General features: G+C 38.9%; 1 long non-coding RNA gene across 1 annotated transcript; it reads right to left on the bottom strand.

The window, feature by feature from the left end:
- Positions 1–359: 359 nt before the first annotated feature.
- Positions 360–19375, bottom strand: LOC147584815 (uncharacterized). Its single transcript, XR_015255982.1, has 3 exons — positions 19246–19375; positions 10309–10503; positions 360–664 (listed from the first exon to the last, which is right to left on the bottom strand). It is a non-coding gene; the product is annotated as an uncharacterized LOC147584815 (long non-coding RNA).
- Between the last annotated feature and the right edge of the window lie 2022 nt (positions 19376–21397).

Here is a 21397-nt window from a genome sequence, read left to right as displayed (position 1 = left end):
TGGGGTATCCCTGCAAGTGCGTTCTTTCCTAAATGTTACCTCCTCAGAGAAGCCTTTCTCAACCACCGAAATAAGGTAGTCACCAGTCATATTCAACACAGTACCCTATGTTAACCCTTCACATGGGACTTACCACTGGAGTCTTTTCATGTTTGTATTTGTTTGCATTATGTATTCCTCTACTAGAATGTGTATTTCATGAGAACAGGAACCTTATCTCATTTTTTCACTGGCCCTCCTCGCTTTGATCTTCTTACCTCTAAATTCTGCCAGATTCTTTCAAGCACTCTGAAGTACTTGATAGATGCACACCTCTTTCGAATTCTTCCACATTCTCAGAAAGAGGCCTCTTAGCCCTCTACGTTGAGAAATGCTAAGTTTATTTGTTGAGAGGAATTAGCTTCCACGTTAAGGCACAGCATCCCACAGCCATGTATGCCTATTCCGGCTCTTCTATATGAAAACATTTTCTGTTATGTAAACACAAGTTTTCAACCCTCTCCGTAGACAAAGACTGTGATCACTGTCAGTAGTCTCATCTTCACACATTAAGGATAATGAGAAATTGATTTGCTCCCAGCAGATCAGCTTGTTCCTTTAGCTTTACTGAGATAGCAAGATGTAGAAGGAAACCAGATGGCTGTGACTAGGGCGAGGGATGGCTCTGGAAAATAAGGAAAAATCAATGCAAATTCTGTGAAAAATACCGAATATTGGCAGATGATTTTTTTTTTTACTCCCAACTCATTACATAAATTTTCAAGACATACACGATAGCTCTGCTATTGGCATATTTTAAAAAACCATCCTAAACACATACTGGGACTTTATACTGAGAATAGTACAAGGTACTTTACTGATTACGATATATTTATATTTTTCAACATTCCTGTAATGTATAAGGGGAATTACAATCATGAAAACATAAATTTTTAGTCCCTGTTGGCCTTCTTTTTAGCCCCAGAACCTCAGGTAACTTATTGTCTCTTTACTTCATTTTTTTCATCTATAAAATAGATTAATAGCTCTGCTTTATGAATTCTGTCAGTTGTAGGTTAACCAAAATAAATATCTAGCTATAACCCAGGACTGGGCTTACAGCAGATGCTCAGAAAATACTGAAGGACACCTGCTGTTTAGATGAAGAAGTAGAGACATAAAACATTGAAGTCACAGTGTAATGATAGATTTTTCGATTTCTTCATTTCTAGTTCATGAGCATATCCATCTCAACTTTTTTATGTGACTGTTATGTTATTGGTGTCTTTACAACAATTGAGTCCCCATCCAACCTAAGGAATATAACACTAAACTATTTTTTGAACAAATTGTTTGTCTATATGCTGGATCCTGCAAACCGGGATCACTTTCGTTTCATTAATTATATTTGCCTTTGTATTCCTTCTATCAAAAAGAATTCTCTCCACGTGTATCCTTGATCCCATAAACACATGCCCTCTCCAGATCCACTGAGAGCTGAACCTTTTTGTCTTGCTTCTTTAAACCGTCCTTCTTTACTTGGTCCCTTCCATCATCATTCAAACACGCTACAAAATGTCCCTTCCTTAAGCAAATTTCACAAGCCCATATACGTTTGTAGTTATTCCCAAATCTCTCCACCCCTCTTCTCAGGAGAACTTTTTGAATCAGCTGCACACTGTGTTCTTTTCTCTTCCTTTTCCCACATCGAGCTTGTTTTTTGATGGTCTCTGATACGAATCCTGATCCCGCCATTATACTTAAACATCCCTGATTAGCTTCACCGATGACCTTCATCATGCTCTTCAGCAAGCCACTTACAAATCCTTTTCTGACCTCTTTTTTTTTAATGCTTATTTATTTATTGTGTGTGTGTGAGAGAGAGAGAGAGAGAACGTGCCTGTGGGTGCGTGAGTAGGAGAGGGACAAAAACAGAGGGAGACTGGCCAGTCTCCGCATGGCCAGTGCAAAGCCTGACTCAGGGCTCAAACTCACAAATCTTGAGATCATAACCTGAGCCCAAATCAAGAGTTGGACACTTAACTGACTGAGCCACCCAGGCGCCCCTCCCTTCTCGACTTCTTAGCAACATTTGACATGTTTGCCAATATTTTCCTGCCTTCTCTTGACTTCTTTGGTCATTCTCCCATTACTTCTCTGAATACCTCTGCTCAGTAACTCAAGTTAGCTTCCTTTCTTCTCTCTGATCTCCAAATGTAAGAAGTTTCATTGCCTTGTTCCAAGTCCGCTTGTCTCAGGTCTTCACTCTTGGCCTAACTGCACTTATCCACCTCCATGACTTTAATACTACTCATGCTGACTTTCAAATTAAGATCTCCAACAGTGACCTGTTTTCAGAGCTCTAACCCCATGTAATTAATTCACTGTGTTATACCTTCATTTAAATGACTTACGTGTATCTCAAACTTGACATATTTAGAAGTAAGCTTTTTTTTTTTATTCTTTGTAAATTGCCTCACTATCTAGGTTCATTTTTGATTCTTACACTTCCACAAATCTAACTATTGTGCTAAAAGAGTGTGACTTCATAGTGTGGCAGCAAAAAACTAAACTCTACTCTTTTCTCTTTGGTGCCTGATCAAATCTGGCATTTCTTCCACACCCTTTGGTTGACTTCTCAGGTGGATCACATGGCTATTTAGGCCACTTTTGCTTAATAAATCTCTCCTAATCACTTAATCTCATAAAAGTCTCACTTTAGCAACTGTACATCTAGTCTAATGAAATAGTCAAACTAGATATTTTATCGAGATTAAATTTCCCCTTCCTTCTCATCAGATTTTATTTCAGTTGGAAGCTGGAAGCTGCATTGGGAAGAGGCATATGGTAAGCTTTTCTCTTTTCCCTTTACACGTAGGTCTTCTGTCTCCCATCCCAGGCTGCCTTCTGGGTCTTTTGGGTTTAGAGGTTGAAATGATCTACTGGTAAGGGGCAGAAGAGATTGTTTTTGACTGGTACTCTCATCATACAGCTCTAATGCTTTCTGGAATTTCAGGTATACAAAAATCAGTGTTCTTCTTAACAAAATCTTCAGATACAACACCGTTTTTTATGTGTGAGTATATCAATAGAAGCTTAAAAATGTTTGCAACATACATAGAAAAAAAGTTAAATATTACTCCCCAGAAATTGCCAATATCATCCCTATACATGTACATAAAGGACAGAAAGCAAAGCATATGTTCTTGTTTACTTACTCAGTGTGCATTACTCTTGCATTCCATTCTAAAAGAAGCCAGCATTCAGAAACCCAACCATCGTCTAGGCGAGTGACATTGTTGTATTACTAGGAGCATAAGGTTTTCACAAACTCCAGAATGCACTTGGAAAATTACTAACCCAGATATTTCCACCGTTGTTGGACATGTTATTTAAGTTGATAACGAAAGATATCAAGTATCATGATGACACCCCTGTTAAGTGGAAGCATTTGAGGGCCAGATAATAAACGGGTCCTGGGACACCTGGCTGGCTCAGGCAGTAAAGCATGCAACTCTTGATCTCAGGGTTGAAAGCTTGCATGCAACTCTTGATCTCAGGGTTGAAAGCTTGAGCCCTATGTTGGGTGTAGGGATTACTTAAAATTAAAAAAAAAAATCTTTTTAAAAAATAAAAAAATAAGTGGAATCCTGAGTCTACTCAGTCGGAGAAGCCACTCTACCTAGAGTAACACCTTCATTAGGGCTTTGGCCTGTGTTTTAAGAACAATCACACTTGGGGTGGAGGGGGTGCCTGAGTGTCTCAGGCGGTGAAGCATCCAACCCTTGGTTTTGGCTCAGGTCATGATCTCACGGTTTCATGGGATCGAGCCCTGCGTCAGGGTCTGCAAAGGCAGTGTGGAGCCTTCTTGGGATTCTCTCTCTCTCCCTCTCTCTCTGCCCCTCCCCCCACTTGCACTGTCTTTGTCTTTCTCAAAATAAATAAGTAAACTTAAAAACAATAAAATAAGGGGCACCTGGGTGGCTCCATCGGTTGAGCGACCGACTTCGGCTCAGGTCATGATCTCACGGTTTGTGAGTTCAAGCCCCGCATCGGGCTCTGTGCTGACAGCTCAGAGCCTGGAGCCTGCTTCTGATTCTGTGTCTCCCCCTCTCTCTGTCCCTCCCCCACTCACGCTCTGTCTCTCTCTGTCTCAGAAATAAATAAACATTAAAAATTTTTTAAAAATAAAATAAAATAAAAAGAACTATCACTTTGGGGAAGGCCAAACTAAAACCTCTGAAAATAAATCACTATTCCCTCCACCTTAGCCAAGATACCACTATTAGTTTGTAACCTCATGAAGATCCTGGATGTTATTTGAAACCAGTTCCCATGAAGAGGGCAGGAAGAGACTCAAGAAAGACACCAGTCATTCCAGACTGGTAAGTAGCAGTTTTAATAAGGAAGGGAATCTACCTGTGAGGATTGTCTTGGGCAGCTGCAAGATAAGTAGATCTCTACACTAGCCAGATGGTTTCGATACCACATCACTATCTCAAGGCTGTCTTTGGTGCAGCTTTTGGGAATAAGTAAGTCAAGCAGAATGCACCTTCGGTGGTGAGGAACCTCCAGTTGCCAGGTCCAACTTGCTGGTCAACTAGTGGTCAAGTTCTCTCAGTGACCTCTCCCAATAACACATTCAAGGAAAGTTAGTGGAGATTAGGGTTACCCTTAAAGATCTAAAGTTTGCAAGGAGGAAGATCCCTTGCATATCTTCATTTAATCTGCCAGCCTGGCCCCTAAAGAAACCAAGCGGGTCCCTGAGAGTGATTGTAAGATTAACACAAGCTCAACCAAGAAGCAGCCTTGATTAAAGCTGCCAAATTGTATGGTCTCAGGTAGGTCATGAGACTATCCTAATAAGAGATCTGATATAATATTCTGATATGAAGAGTATACTACAACAGATTACTTAGAATAGCAGACACATGGCATGTAGCTCCTGATTTGGTAAATGTGTCCTTTTCTATCCCCATCAGGAAAGAGAAATACTCTGCTTTATGAAACTGATAGCAATATTTATTTGCTTTATATATGTTAACTGTGTTGTCCTCTGTCATAACACAGTCTAAAGGGAACTTGGTGGTCTGGACAAGCCCAAAGAACATTGGGCTTGATGCACTGCATCAATGACATCTTGATAGAGAAGCAAAAGCATAATTGGAGGCCTTAATAAGACACATGTACTCCAAAGAGTGAGAAATAAACTCCATGAAGATTCCAGAACCTGCCATTTGGTAAAGCTTTTGGGTGTCCAGTGGTCAGGGGCAATCCCAGAAAATATGTTCTGGGATTATGTTAATCACAAAGTAAAAGACATATTGTTGCACCTCGTATCTTTTATTGAATATCCCACCCTACCCCCCCCCCGCCCCCCCCCAAAAAAAAAAGAAAGAAAAAGAGAAGCAAGACCAATACTGCTAAATCTGTTTGGGTTTCATGGGTTTTGGAAGTTACACATTCTATGATAGGAATATGGGTTTATTCCAGCCCATATACCAGGAGCATGAAAGACTATTAGCTTTGAGTGGGACCTAGAGCAAGAAATGGCCCAGAAGCAGGTCCAAGCTGTAATACAAGCTGTCTATCTCTATCTCTGACCATACAAACCATAGTCCCTCTAACATTATAAAGGTTATATTGGAGAAAACATGCAGTATGGAGTTATTTCAAGCCCTAGTAGAAGAATCATCACAAGATCCTTGATGTTCTGAAGCAAGGACATACCTTCTATAGCAGAAATGTATGCACTATTCAAGAAACAGATCCTGACATGCTATTAGGCTCTAGTATGGGTGTGACCCTTAACTAAGAGGCAGCAGGTGACAATGTATCACATTTTGGACTGAGTTCTATCAGACCAATAAATCATAAAGTTGGGCACACCTGGCAGTAGTCCATCATAAGATGGAAATGGCACATATGTGATCGAATCCAAGCCGCATCAGAGTACATGACTAAGATATATGAGTAGGTAGCCCAGACCCACATATCACCGACCATAGTTAGCAAGCTCACCCTAATTTTTCCTTGAAGATAAATAATCATGCCAAGCTTGATTTACAACGAATGAGCTTGGTATGTAGACACAGCTGAAAATGGATAGTGACTGCACTACAATTACACGTAGGGGTGGCTTTGAACGAGAGTAGTGAGGGAAAATCTTCCCAGTGGATGGGACTTCAAGTAAGGCATCTAGTCCATTTTGTTTTGATCACATTGGGTGGAGAGAGAAGTGGCCTGAGGTGATAATCTATGCAGACTCATGGACAGTGACAGCGGGTCAGAGACCTAAAAGGAAAATGACTGGAGAATGAGAGACAAGAAGATCTGAAGTAGAGGCATCCGTTCGGATTAACGGAAGTGGGCATCAACTGTGAATATTTTTCTATCACATGTTAATGTCTACCACAAAGCATCTACCATTATAGAGGCACTAAACCACCAAATAGACAAAGTGCTTTTGTAAGTTGACATCACTCGGCCTTCATCATCAGCCACACTACAATGGGTATAAAGGACACACGATTGAAGTGGTCTTGATGAGAGTTGGAGGCTATACATAGGCCAAGCAGAATAGATTTCCTAAGCCCATTCTAGTTATTCTTGCCTCTGAACGTGCAATATACCAGTGATAGACCACTGGTCCTCAAGAGACCAACCAGTTACTTAATGACAAGCTGACTACATTACATCCCTTCCAGACTAGAAGGGCCATTGGTTCATTCAAACAAGAAGGGAAAATATATTCCAAGTATGATTATAGAAAGCAAACATAACTACCCAGAGTCTTATTCAGTGCCTGATACATTGGCATAAAAGCTGACTCATTAGAGCATCTAACCAGAGGACCTACTTCACTGTGAAGAGGGTATGAGAATGATATTATATACAACACCAGCATGTTAAGAAGATTCCAGACTGTTAGCATAGGAATGGCTTGCTAAAATATAGATGAAGTTACAGCTTGGAGAGACCATATGGAAAAAATTTAGGTGTTATACTCCAGGCTGCAGTATAATCATGAATCAGTAACCTCTGTAAGGCACTATGCCCCCATTAAGAACATATGAATGTAGGAACCAATGATGAATGTAATAGTGGCCCTTTATCCACTTCTCGTCATGACCCAAGAGACATTGAGTTTTCTATTTTTCCAACACTGGACTTTGCAGGGTTAGTCTTGCTCCCCAAAAGTGGTAGGAAGTACTCAGCTGAGACTATACTGTAGGCCCTGGTCATTTTGATCTTCTTGGGTCTAGGAAACAGTAAACTAGAATAACAGTCACCATCTGGCAGGGGTAATTGATGCTGATCAGCAAGACTACTGTCACAAAACAGAAGGGAGCAACGTGTATAGAATTTCAGTGGTTCTTTGGTAATCCCGTGCCTACATGTGACTTTCAATGGACAAATCCAACTATACTGACCTGAGAGTGGTGTGGTTACCAGTATATTAGCCTCTTGAGAAAGAAAGCTTGGGTCATACCACTGGATAAGCCATCAAGGCCTATAAAGGACGTGGTTTAAGATAACAAAAGGATAGGGAGGAAGGAGATAATAAGTACCAGTTGTAAGCAACCAGACTAACTAAAGCAGTAGGGACTATTGTTAATCCCACAAACTTCCCTCTTTCAAGTATTTCTTAAGAAAGAGAAGCTGACAGAAACCATGGGAGAGTTGTTTCCACATATGGAGAAGTAGATCTGCATAGTGCAAGGAGTAAACTGTAAATGCAGCCATGTAAATGCACACCTCAGATCTTTATTCAAGAGGGAACCTACCAGAAGGAGTGCATTTAACTAACCATCCCCAGCTGCAGTGCCTTTGAGATCCATCATAGCATTTGAGCAGGGGCTATGGTCTTCCTGGGAAGCTCTTAGACAACGATACAGCAGAGGAGGTTCTAGAGTTTAGCCTTTCTGCCCCAGGCAGGAAGAGTCTTTTCATCTGGGTTCCCACTGGATTAATTGAGACTTTCTCAGAGCTACACTGCAGTGTGAGGTCCTCTCTACCCTGTCCTTCCTCCTGCTCCCTTATTTTCACAGGTGTTCAACTTGCATTGCCTTCCGAAGGCTTTCATTGCCAACTTCTGCTTCCTCTTCCCATTGTCTTACACAGTGATTAACCCTAATAAATCTCTTGAACTTGCAACTCTGTCCTGGTATCTGACGCCTGGAATACCTGACCAGATATAGATGTGGTTCCTTCTTAGAAACAGACTTGTTGAACAGTGCTAGCTAAATAGAGTAATACTGGACACCACAATGTTTTTTAAGGGATGAGCACATAATAATCCTTCTGATTTCAGATCTAAGAAAAATATTCAAACAGAAATCAAGTAATACTCTCTCTCTCTCTCTCTCTCTCTATGAGAGAGAGACAATCTCTATTACCTATGACAATCAAAGTAAAAATATTCACTTTATCTACTGGTAAAGAGTGTGTTGGAGAGTCCACTCCCTATACAAGTTTTAGTAAATAGATTATGTTGCTTTCACCAATATATCACAACCAATTAGCACAGTGTTACAAAATAACTACTGAACTTTTGAACTAATTGTTGAAAGAATAAAGCATACTATGAGACTTAAAAAATATTTTGTTACATAAGAGGTTGGAACTTTGCAAATAAAATGTCCAAATTCAGTGCAGAAAATATATGATATTTTTCAAAGTCTCTAATTATTATTTGTTTTAAATGGAAGAAAACTAAATCTATGAGACAACTTATGGATGAAATAGGAAGACAAGAACAGAATCAAAAGGGAATTGGATAACAGCTGGAAAAAAAGAAAAGGTGCTTGATGAGTAAAAGAAATATCAGTAAAAATTAAGAATGGAATAGATGAATTAAAACTCACAGTGGAAGCAGATTTTTAACATCAAAGGTGATGGGAAAATTCTACAAGCATCTCATAAGTGAGGGGAAGATTTTAGAAATAGAAAGGAAACAGGCCTTACTCTTCCACAAAATTCAAAAAAAATCATAAAAAGGATAGCATCTAGTTGTTCTGTTTACTTTTTTAGGGAAAGATGCGGCAACCCAAACAACAGGAAAAATAAAAATAAAAGTTATAAGAATATAAAAAGAAACTATGGGGCCATTCTCGATCTAAGAGTTGAGGAAACAGATTCCACTCGTTGAATAGGAGAAGTAGTAAATACTTTGTGGTCATTCTTTAAAAATCTAACCCAGAAGTTAAAAGTCTACTTATTCACTTAAAACACTGGCAGTCATTACCATATTTCAGTATGTTTCCTGGGAGCTAGTACATATGAACGTTGGCAGAATGAACCTCCAGTGTGATTTTTTTTTTCTCAAAAATGCCCTCAAAGCTTGCGTTTCAAGTGTAGAGAGCAAATAGTGTTGCTGCAGTCATTTACGTGTCCTGCCAACTGCTCAAACCATCACACTGGAATTGTTCGTGACAGTCATTGATTGGTAGGGGGTGGTATTTCAGAATGGCATTATGTTAGTCCACGGTTTTGGAGTCTGGGAAGTGGAAGATCATGGCCCGGACAGATTCTGTGTCTGTAGAGAGGCCGCTTCCGGGGCCATAGGTGGTCAACTTCTCAGCGTGTCCTCACATGGCAGAAGGTGCTAGAGAACTCTCCGAGGTCTCTTTTACGAGGACACGAATCCTGTTCATGAGGGCTTCACGCTCATGACCTAATCATCTCCCAAAGACCCACCTTCAAATACCGTCACACATATTAGGTTTCAACATATAAATTTGGAAGGGGACACAGACATTCAGTCTGTAGCAGGCGTATTCCACATGTGACATCTTGAAAAATGATTCATGAAAAAAAATCTACAGCTATTCTAGTATTTCACTTGCAGTTAGTATCTGAGCCCATCAGGCAGCAACATTTGTGGACTGTTTATAATGAAATGTTCTACTTAGGATGAAAGTATACAACTTTGCACAGTTGTTCATTCAAAAGTGCATGGCATACATGACAGGCCTCTTTATAAAGGCCATATTATGATAACGATATTACTTATTAAGGCCATTGTATTATATTATTATTATTCCTTGGGACTGGTGCTACTTTTTTTATGACTAGCCAGCTGCTTAGTTATGAATCTCCCACAAATCATTGTTTGAGCTAGCAGTATCCTCTCCTGCAACATTAAAACAAAACACTTTTAATGTGTTAATGTGGTCATAAGTCTAGAGACTTTTTGAAAGTGGCAGGATGTGGCCTCTGGGAATTAAGCGGAGGACCAAACAAACATCTTCATAAAGTTTGACACATTTTCCCCAAATGCAAGCTGAGACCTGAATAGGGCAGTCCTATAGACAGTGACTTACATACCTGTAGCACATATAGACTTGGATCTTTGATTTTGGTGTAACTATCCAATCAGTGACTTCTCGAATCTTCCCAGGTGTATTCATTTGAGTTTTAGAGACAGCAATGAAGCCAAGTGATGATCTCCCTCCTTATTATTGATGGAAACCATGGTGCCTGGTCTTCTAAAGCAGTAGGACTAATCAAGGACTTTTCTTCCTGCACCTAAACATGAATGGATGCAATGAAAAGGGAAAAGTGACAGCTGGGAAGGACATGTCAGTTTGTCTTAGAGAAATACAGACCTTCCTCAAATTATAAAGAGTTATTATGTTCAGCCCAAATCGTATGCTAAGGAAAGAGAAAACGATGCTTAGAAACAGAGATAGTGGTAGGCTGTGTGCTGAAAGCTCAGAGCCTGGAGCCTACTTCTGATTCGGTGTCTCCCTTTCTTTCTGCTTCTCCCCCATTCATGCTCTGTCTCTCCCCATCTCTCAAAAATAAATAAATGTTAAACTTTTTTTTTTAGAAACAGAGATAGTGACAAAGTAAGACAGAATGAGCATGAGGGAGAGGGCAAGAGAAATATTCTATGTATAGAATGAATTCCTAGTCTGTTCTCCACATAGCCCAGGTATTTTTCCTACATTATGATTAATCTTCCAAAAATAATCCTGCAAATTAGGTATGATTGTATTCATTTTACAGATGAGTAAGCTGAATTGTTAGAGCTGACACCAAACCTTGAGCTATTTCTACTATAACTTGCCACCTTCCTAATTAAAGTGATTACTTTCTTCCAGGGGCGCCTGGGTGGCTCAGTCGGTTAAGCGTCCGACTTCAGCCAGGTCACGATCTCGCGGTCCGTGGGTTCGAGCCCCGCGTCAGGCTCTGGGCTGATGGCTCAGAGCCTGGAGCCTGTTTCCGATTCTGTGTCTCCCTGTCTCTCTGCCCCTCCCCCGTTCATGCTCTGTCTCTCTCTGTCCCAAAAATGAATAAACGTTGAAAAAAAAAATTAAAAAAAAAATGTTTAAATGTCCTGTTCTAGTCCCTCCAGTCCACGCATTCTCAGTGGTGACCATATTGTTTCCAAGGGGATAATTGGTTATTGGGGAGAAGAGGGAGGATGACCCTCCCAAAAAATCTTAGATTTTGAAATTTGGAATTTCTCTTCTGAAAAGAAAACCAGCATTCTAACTTCAGTTGTAGAAGTTGATTAGTAGACAGTTGACACAATAATCAAATTTTTTATACAATTATAATTTTGTTTTCAAATAAAAACAGAAAAGATTAGTATACAAGAAAAGAAGCAGAGAAATAAATGATGGAGAAGAAAATAAATCCCTCCATTCCCTTTCTCCTCTTTCTTCTTTGTTAACAAAAATACCGATCCTCACATTGACCCTGTAAGCTATGTTATTATTATCTATTTAACAATGAAAAGATGAAACGCAAAGATATTAAGACACAAGAGGGTAAACAGCTAATGTCCTAATTATCGGAGCCAAGATTTAAGTGTGTGACCAAGTGGTTCTAAATCCCATGTTTCTTTCCGACTCAAACACACCGGTTCCCAGAAACCTGTTCCCTACAAAAGAAATTTTCCTTATTTCACTCAAGCTTTATAACATCAATTCTCTATGAGACTTGAATTTATGGTAATGAATTCCCTTATATGCCTACATTTCCATTCTTTCTTATTTCATTCAGCCCATAAGCAAAGTAATTTACGGTAAAGGCAAGAGTAACATTTACCCTTAAGTTGTTTCAGGACAAAGTCATTTCTCTCAGGAAATATATAATATAGTACAGATATTAAATATGCTAAATGAATTCTTACTTATGTTTAAGCACAAATGTAAGGTAAATTTTAAAGGGAAACAAGTGTCTTGACTATGTCAAGCACTTTTGTAACCCACCTCCCTCCAGAAAGGGAAGGTATTCCAACTCCACACGCATGGGGCCCCTTCTGTGCTCATCATAAGATGATTGTTCTGCCTCCCATGCAGCTTGTCTTAGAATCATGATAACATAATCAACAGTATAAAATACTGGAAACTCAGACTACTGCCACAAAATTCAATTTTTTTTTTAAATTTTTATTTTTGAGAGAGAGAGAGAGAGAGGGAGAGAGCGAGCAGGGGAGGCACAGAGAGAGAGGGAGACACAGCATCTGAAGCAGGATCCAGGCTCGGAGCTGTCAGCACAGAGCCTAATGCAGGGCTCGAACTCACAAACCTGGAGATCATGACCTGAGCCCAAGTTGGACGCTTAACCACCTGAGTCACCCAGGCGCCCCACACAAAATTCAATTATTAATTGACTCCAGCTTCTGTCTAAAAACCACATGAGGCAATACGTGCGAACATGGAACAATGCCTTTCTCCAGGGCACCATATTAAAAGAGTAGGTGACCCGTATCAGATCCTTATGGAGTGCTTCTTAAATAAAAAAGCAGGTTGTCTACCTCCTCCTAATTTCACTGAATCCTAGTCTGAAAATTAGGTTTGAGAATATGTTCCTTAACAAGACATCCAGGTGATGCTGATACCTGTTCATCCACTTGAAGTTTTCCAGCATTTTCTTTTTACACATGTTAGCAGTTACAGAAAGCAATACATACAGATTACATCAGTTCTATAGAAATAGTATCGACTGAATAAAAATTTATCATGCAGCTTTACTTTGCAAACTCTATGGATTTAAGAAATGTCTCCTAAATGTGTATTTCAAAAATAGGTACAAAGTGGTAATTCGACTTGCCATCCATTATGTTACTCAATTATCTTTTGATGAGCAACCTTTTCCCTAGTTTCATTTCTAGGAAAGCAGTTTGTCTCCCTTAATAAAAGAAAATGCTTACTGTGAGGGGTCAACAGGAACTAAGTAACTCATTATCTAGATTATATAGTCAACTCTAATATACGAATCATCAAATTATGGGTCAATTACTACTCCAGGTATTGGAGATACAAACAATGTAAGACAAGGCCTCCATTAATGATATATCATAAACATATACAATCTACAAAAGAATTTGAGTTTCTTTTTCTTGCTTTGATTATGAAAAAGGCCATAAGTAAATTGCAGCCTTCCAGTTTCTGCTCTAACATGTGAAGAACTTAAAAACCTTCACTCCCATCTTTGCAATAAAAAAAAAAATAATAAATAGGGGTGCCTGGGTGGCTCAGTCGGTTGAGTGTCTGACTTCAGCTCAGGTCATGATCTCGCGGTCTGTGAGTTCGAGCCCCCCGTCGGGCTCTGTGCTGACAGCTCAGAGCCTGGAGCCTGTTTCAGATTCTGTGTCTCCCTCTCTCTGACCCTCCCCCGTTCATGCTCTGTCTCTCTCTGTCTCAAAAATAAATAAACGTTTAAAAAAAAAAAATTAAAAATAAATAAATAAATAAAGCTAAACAAACTGAAAGTCACCTAGTTTTTTGGACCCATCTGAGAACTCAGGTTGCAAGACAAATTGCCCCCCCCCCAGAAAGTTCTAGAGCGATAGACATCCCAAGAGTCTATCAAGAGTCATACATGAGATCTACTAATTCAAAAGCTGCTGGAGCCACACAATGATGGATACACTTAACTGCTAATTTTGATGAATTGCTGGAAACTAGGTATAGACTAGCTTGACAGCAAGAAACTTCTGGAGGACACAGTCCTAGGGATCCCCTACATTTGTATGGGGTTTATGTTTAGAAATCTCACCAGATTTTCATGGCAAAGATCTACCCTCCAGAGGTCTCTGCCTATCTCTGAGGGAGAAGAAGGAAACCATTGTGAGATATACTCCTAGAAACTTCTCCATAACAAACATCTACTCTTTAGGGGAAAACACTTTGCCAGAGCCTTATTCTTGTTGACAGAAGAGAATTCTTGACACTTCAGCTCCCTCTAGCCTTTCTGTCTCACCCAAGTGAGTGGGATGATGATAAAGTCAACAAAATTCAGGGTTCAAACAGATTAGGAGCATTAGAGCCAGGGAAAAAAGTAGGGATCGGAGACTCAGGCCCCCTAAAAGACTGGAATTTTCTTCAAGAGCTTTGCCTCTGCATTCACAACTTAGCTACCTGTCTGGAACAAGAGGCCTAGCTTTTGGCCTATCTTAGCTTTTGACGTGCCTTCCTCACTAAGCTCAATCATGTCTAGCTTTTGAGTTAAAGTGAGAAATATGTGACTCTTCCTTTCATACGAACACTTTGAGGTCATTGTAGGGTTATTTATTGGCCTAATGTCAATACTGTCGTGTCTCAGGGAATAGAGAGGCCTGAGGAGAGGGAAAGAGATAAGGGAATGACTGGTTGGTGGAGTAGTCAGAACACATAGATTGATCGAGCAGGTTCACTGTCTTATGTAGGGGTGCTTTGTGGTGCCCCAAACAATTACAACAGTAACGTCAAAGATCAATGGTCACAGATCACCTTAAAAATATAGTAATGAAGAAGTTTGAAATATTGCAGTCAGGAATGTGACTTTTTTCATTCTCTGAGATTTGAAAGTTGCAAAGGCGCTGTAAATTGTGACATGCCAAGGGTCACCCTGCCACAGCATAAAGAAAGATTTCCTGAGAGGGACCACATTTTAACCCTGATGGACCCTTCACGTTTGCAAGCATATTTTTTAAGAAAGGTGCATAGAGCTTCTGTCACCTATAAAGTGAATATAGTTTCTAAGGTGAATAGAGCTTCCGTCCTGTGTGACTGAGAAGTCACAAATAACATAGATGATTGTTGCACTTCAAGAGAAGGGTTCCAACAGAGAACTACAACAAAATTCATACACTTTTTCAAGAATGAATGAGGGTAGAGGGAATGAAACAAGACGTATCTGGCACCCACCTTAAAGACTTTGTAGAGTAAGTGGGAGAGGAGGAGAAGGAGAGAACAGCATGCTCTGGGAAAATTTTAAGGATAATTGTTTTTTTTTAAGAAAAAAGAGATTTTAAGAACAAAAGGGCTCTGAGAACATTTACAGGCTGGGATCAGGGACTGGAAAAAAGTGAGATTGAAGGTATACACAAAAAAAAGGCAGACGGAGCACTTAACGTTCATATTGTCTCGAAATGCTTTTTTGGAGGCAGCAACTTCTGATAGAAAATGCCAGAATGCTGTTTGGAGTGACAGTCATTTTTCTCAATCTGACTGATGGAAATAATTTCACAAGTAAATGTGAGCAGAAAAGAAGGAGGCAATCCAGGAAGAAGGGACAAAGAGAATCTTTGTAATGTCAGACTAGGATAACCAGTCCATCATTTAAAAAGCAGTGTGTATATTTTGAATCTCTAACTAATAGTAATTTTTAAGCCCAAGAATATTATCTAATACGTCATGGTTTTCATTCTAGAAAAATGTTGCAAACACGTGTTCAATATATAATTTTCACATAATGTTTTTAAATTTTTTTTAATGTTTACTCATTTTTGAGAGAGAGAGAGAGTGAGACAGAGCATGAGCGGGGGAGGATCAGAGAGAGGGAGACACAGATTGGAAGCAGGCTCCAGGCTCTGAGCTGTCAGCACAGAGCCCGACGTGGGTTCGAACCACAAACCATGAGAACATGACCTGAGCCGAGGTTGACGCCTAACTGACTGAGCCACCCAGGAACCCCTAATTTTCACATGATTTTTAGAGTCCTGATTTTTTAGGGATCTGAAAGAGTAGAACTGTAAATATGTTCAATCAGTATACATGCTCTATCAAATACAATTATATTAACAAATAAAAAGTTAGTAGAATTTCTACATTTGACGTAATGATGAAAAGACCAAAGCTTCTGAGCATAAGCTTCTCTATCAAAACTTTTTTGTTCTCTCCACCCTTCCCTTTTATAAAACTTTCATAGCTCTTATTCTGGATGTATAGCAAGTGAGGTAGTGAGATTGCTCAAGTGCTTTTTTTGACAAGAACCTAAAATAAAGAGATTCTTGTTTTTGTTTCTATTTGTGTTTGAGCATAGAGGAGGTAGGGGTGGGTGTTTTAATAATACCAGCACAGAAACTGAACATAGCAGGTTTTCAAAGAGGGTGTGTTGTATCAATGAAAGAATAAAGTGATTGAATATGAAATATTAAGTCACACAATCATTTCCCTCCTTCTTTTTGTCCTGTTTTCTAAAAATTTTAACTTCTGGGTTTTTTTGGTTTTGGTTTTTGTTTTTGTTTTTTTTTTGCATAAACCCTGCACAGTTGATACAAAGGGTACTCATGAAAACTGTACATTTTCCATCAAGTAATTTAAATCTCTAAAGGATAACTGTCTCTGTTTAAAAATTCAAATTGGCCGGCTACGATAATGTCTACCCTTATGCTATGTAATATATTTGTATTTATTTAATATCTGCCATATCCATCCTTTATTACCGACATCCTGTATTTACCCCCAGGGTCCCAAACTTCCATTTTGGACGAGAGAAGTCTAAATATATATTTACTATGGGACTATGTCAGTTACAACACTTAAAATGCTAGTTCCCAGCCCACTTGAACAAGGCAGGTGCTGGAATGGAAGGTGCGCTGGGTCCAGTGGCAGCAGGGTCCCCAAATTTGCTCTGTTATAGATCCTCTCACTGGCTAGTCTCTTATCAATCTAGAATTATTCTTTTTAGAAAGCTCACAGATTACGGTTCAGATATTCAAAGGCAGTGAGTGCAAGACATATTTTTAGACAGGTTATCATATCTCAAATTTCAAATATATTTTTATTATTAAAAAACACATAATTTCCTAATTAAAAAAAAATTCATTTACTCTAGACTACAGGAAGAGGTATTTGGATTATAGTGAACAAATAAGAATTTATTTACATGCCTTTGGAAATTGGGATTTTCTTTTGTTTTAAATTTTTTAATTTTTGAGAGAAAGAGAGACAAAGTACAAGCGGGGGAGGGGCAGAAAGGGAGGGAGACACAGAATCTGAAGCAGGCTCCAGGCTCTGAGCTGTCAGTGCAGAGCCCAATGTGGGCTTGAACCCATGGGCCATGAGATCATGACCTGAACTGAAGTCAGATGCTTAACCGACTGAGCCACCCAGATGCCCCCAAAACTGGGATTTTCATCACATGTAACCATGTAAACACTAAACAAAAATGAATTGAATGTTCAATACGACATGCATGTGGCTTTGTCAAAACTACCTCAATGTTTAAAGTGCATATTAACTTCTCAACTTGTTTTATGGGTGCAAGAATAACCCTGACACCAAAACCTCACAAGTACTTTATAAGAACAGAAATATCTAACCAATTTACTTTATGAACAAGAACTCAAATATCATCAACAAAATGTTAGAAAATTGAATTGCGCAAAATGTAAGCCCCATGACCAAGTAGAGGTTTTCCCGGGAATGAGAGACTGATTCAACATTAGAAAATTAGCATAATTCACCACATCAATAAAAGAAAAGAAAAACCATATGATTGTCTCAATGGAGGCAGAAAAAGCAATATTCATTCAGGGAAAAAAAAATCCCCACAAACTAGAAAGAGAAGGAAACTTCAGCAATATAATTATTTTTTTTTTAATTTTTTTTTTTCAACGTTTATTTATTTTTGGGACAGAGAGAGACAGAGCATGAACGGGGGAGGGGCAGAGAGAGAGGGAGACACAGAATCGGAAACAGGCTCCAGGCTCTGAGCCATCAGCCCAGAGCCCGACGCGGGGCTCGAACTCACGGACCGCGAGATCGTGACCTGGCTGAAGCCGGACGCTTAACCGACTGCGCCACCCAGGCGCCCCAGCAATATAATTATTTTTAAATAGGAAGAGAAGGGAATGATCTCAATCTAATGAAATGTATTTGCAAAATTTGTATAACTGATATCAAAATCAATTTTCCCCTAAAATTGGGAACAAGGTGAGAATGTTCAGCATCAGCACTTTTACTTACCATGTTATGGGATACCCTGGCAAGTACAATTTAAAAATTTGTTAAAAGGGGGCACCTGGGTGACTCAGTGGGTTGAGCGACCAACTTCGGTTCAGGTCATGATCTCGCGGTTGCTGGGTTTGAGTCCTGCATGGGGCTCTGTGCTGACAGCTCAGAGCCCGGAGCCTGCTTCAGATTCTGTGTCTCCCTCTCTCTCTGCCCCTCCCCTCTCGCGCTCTGTGTCAAAAATGAAGAAATGTTAAAAAAAAAAAATAGAAAAAAAGAAAAATACAAGAAAAAAGAAAAAAATGAATGAAAGAAAGAAAAAAGGCATACAAATCATAAAGGAAGCAGTAAAACTAGGTTTGTTTATAAAGAACATGGTGTTTATAAAAACTCCCAAGGAATTTACAAAAATACATCCTACGGGGCGCCTGGGTGGCGCAGTCGGTTAAGCGTCCGACTTCAGCCAGGTCACGATCTCGCGGTCCGGGAGTTCGAGCCCCGCGTCAGGCTCTGGGCTGATGGCTCGGAGCCTGGAGCCTGTTTCCGATTCTGTGTCTCCCTCTCTCTCTGCCCCTCCCCCGTTCATGCTCTGTCTCTCTCTGTCCCAAAAATAAATAAACGTTGAAAAAAAAAATTCAAAAATACATCCTACAAGATCTAATAAGTAAATTTAGCTAAATCACAGTGTATGGGATCAATATTCAAAGACCAGCTGAATATTTATTTGCTGACAACAAACAACTGGACTTAAAATTTAAATAATAAAATAAATATTTCAAAATAATATCTGAGAATAAATGTAGCAAAAATGTAAGTTTTCTATACAGAAAACTTTAAAATATTTTTGGGAGAAACTTTAAAATGCCTAAATTGGTGGAGAGAGACACTGTGTTCATGGATTGGAAGATTCAGTATTAATAAGGTGCCATTCCTCCCCACATTCCTGTTAAGACTATACAACCCCAGTTAAGATTCCAGTGAGATATTTGTGGAAATTTCCAAGCTAATGTAAAAATTTACACTGACATCCACAACATCTGAACTAGCCAACACAATCTTGAAAAATAATTTAAAAAGCTGGAGTACTTACACCATCTGATTTTGGAATTAATCTCACGCTCCAGTAATAAAGGCAGTGTGGCACTTGACAAAGTGATAGACACAGAGCACAAAAGCACAGGACAGAGAGTCCATAAGTAGACCTACACATACACATTCAATTGGTCTTCAACCATGTCGCCAAGGTAATAGAATGGGGAAGAGAGTGGTTATTGTTTCCCCCTTAATTTGTTTTGTTTTCAGCAGGTGTTCTAGAACACTTTGATACCTCTATGAAAAAGTATTAACCTCAACCTTAGCTTTAAACCACCCACAAAAATTGCTTTGAGCCTAAATGCAAAAGCTAAAGCTATTAGGCTCCTAAGAGGAAATACAGGAGAACATGTTCATGACTTTGGATTCGGCAAAGGTTTCTTAAACCAGCTTAAAAACCATAAGAAAAAAAATTGGACCTTAATAACACAATAAGGAAATAGGCAAAAGATTTGCATAGCCATTTCACTAAAGTGGATATGCAATTGGACAACAAGCACATGAAATACTCACGAGATATCTTGGAAATGCAAATTAAAACCACCATAAGTCACCACTCTACAACTACTACAATGGATAATTTTTTTTAATGACGATGTCAAGTGTTCACAAGGGGAAGAAATAATTTGCAGTTCATACTTGCTGATGGGATTGTAAAATGGCAATACCACTTTGGAAATCTCTTAAGCAGTTTCCTTTAAGTTCCCTATATCTACCCAGCAATTCTACCACTAGAAATTTACTCAAGATCTGTAAAATACATGTGACCAAGGTGATGCATGCAAAAATGTTCATAGAAGCCTTGTTTGATTGGTTTTTTAAACTTTAAGTTTTATTTATTTATATTTATTTCTTTTTTATTTATTTATTTTTGAGAAAGACAGAGAGTGTACAGACAGGGGAGGGGCAGAGAGAGAGGAAAGGAGAGAATCTTAAATAGGCTTCACACTCAGACTGACCTGGGGATCAATCTCACAATCTGGAGATCGTGACCTGAGCTGAAATCAAGGGTCAGGCGCTTAACTGACTGAGCCGCCCGGGCACCCAGAAGCCTTATTTGTAATGGCCAAAAAACTAGAAGCAACCCAATTGTTCATAAACAACAGTGAAAATAGGTAGACAAATCATGTATATCCGTGCAATGGAATACTACCCAGCAATATGCTGGTAGCAAGTATTAATCATTATACCAAACAAAAGAAGACAGGAACAAAAGAGAGCATACTATATAATTCCAATTTACAATAGCAAAGGCTAAGCTATTCAATATTTTCATGAGGTTCTGGTTTCGCAAATGTATATATTTATCAAAACTAACTGAACTGTATACTTAAAATCTATGCGGTTTATATGCAAATTATGCATCAATAAATAAAATTAATTTTATCCCTCATATGTTTAAGTGCACTGCGTTGTTACATAATGTACTCAGGAAGCACATGCAATGTAATAGAATACATCTTGAAAAAGCTTTTGTATCTCTGTGTCTTTATAGTTGATTCCTTTTGTAATCCCATAAATTTTATTTTACATGCTTAAAAACATTACTCTTAGATAGGTTTCCCATGAGTGCTAGTGGGTTTAGAAAAACACTATGCTAGAGACAAGACTTTGCAGCTAGTTGTCTAGTTCCAGAAGCTGTCATCTTAGTCACAGCAGTGAGGAAAAGGAATTCATGAACTTCATATTCTCTAATTTGGTCACAGATAGACATTAAACTGAAGCCAGAAGCTATAAGCCATGATTCCCTGTTTTCTAAGAAGTATTAAAAGGGTTTTTTTCAGAAAATAATCACTAACTTAGCCATTATGCCTTGTTAGCAATTAGGAAAAAGATTAGTGAATAATTACATATTAGTTAGCATACATTTAAATCTACTTATATTTTGTCTTTTGTCTTCTACAATGATGTCCTGCCAGTTGAAGAATAATCAACTCTGTTTTCTTTCTTCTTTAATCTGAATCGATCAGAAACACCTCAATTAAATTGCTAAAAAAGAAAGATGACAAATCATGGAAGCCATCTAAGAAACTTAGTTTTATACTTTCTTATAATGTCTTGAAGAATAAAAAAAGCAATGAGAACAACATCGACATTATCAGACATTATCATGTATGAGAGAAAATAATCATGCGTGTGCTTTATGAACT

Source organism: Puma concolor, chromosome A1 (genome assembly GCF_028749965.1).
Source record: "Puma concolor isolate L17-30 chromosome A1, mPumCon1.1.hap2, whole genome shotgun sequence".
NCBI lineage: Eukaryota > Metazoa > Chordata > Mammalia > Carnivora > Felidae > Puma > Puma concolor.
This window is presented reverse-complemented; position numbering and strand designations above follow the sequence as displayed.